General features: G+C 41.6%; 1 protein-coding gene across 1 annotated transcript in view; it reads left to right on the top strand.

The window, feature by feature from the left end:
• PIH1D3 (PIH1 domain containing 3) overlaps positions 1 to 752 on the top strand; it is a 17,517-nt gene that overhangs the window by 10,758 nt on the left and 6,007 nt on the right. The window lies entirely within an intron of this gene.

The following is a 752-nucleotide window of genomic DNA, read 5'->3' as shown; positions in this document are numbered from 1 at the left end:
CTGCAAGGGGATCCAACCAGTCCATCCTAAAGGAAATCAGTCCTGAATATTCATTGGAAGGACTGATGCTGAAGCTGAAACTCCAATACTTTGGCCACTTGATGTGAAGAACTGACTCATTGGAAAAGACCCTGATGCTGAGAAGGATTGAAGGCGGGAGGAGAAGGGGATGACAGAGGATGAGATGGTTGTATGGCATCACCGACTGGATGGACATGAGTTTGAATAAGCTCCGGGAGTTGGTGATGGACAGGGAAGCCTGGCGTGCTGCAGTCTGTGGGGTTAAAAAGATTCAGAAACAACTTAGCAACTGAACTGAACTGAATGAGTGGTATACCTAGTTGAAAAAAGAAAACTATTCTGCTGGTGAAGCCAGAGGCAGTCCTGTAAGCTGTGTGTTGGGGGGTATGTATGCTTGTACAGAAGATGGTGAAGTAAATCTGAATTTGCATGAAGACTGAAGTGGTTCATCATGTGTTTGACACTATTACTTTGGGATTGCTGTTTAAATTCACTCATTTAATGTCATGAGGTGGTGAGATGAAGTATTTCATACCCACGGTGGAAAGAAGTAAAAGCTATTAAGACTTTTAAATGAGTTGTTTGATGTCTAAATAGTTGGACTCTAGTTGTTTGTTTCCATTTCTATAAAACTTTCCCATCCTTCTGTTCCCCATCTAACTATGACCAGACAACTGCCAAAATCCCAAATCCATGTTATACTAGTGCTTGGTTATAATCTTCAAAGAGAT

Source organism: Bison bison, unplaced genomic scaffold, assembly GCF_000754665.1.
Source record: "Bison bison bison isolate TAMUID 2011002044 unplaced genomic scaffold, Bison_UMD1.0 scf7180017854952, whole genome shotgun sequence".
Lineage (NCBI taxonomy): Eukaryota > Metazoa > Chordata > Mammalia > Artiodactyla > Bovidae > Bison > Bison bison.
This window is presented reverse-complemented; position numbering and strand designations above follow the sequence as displayed.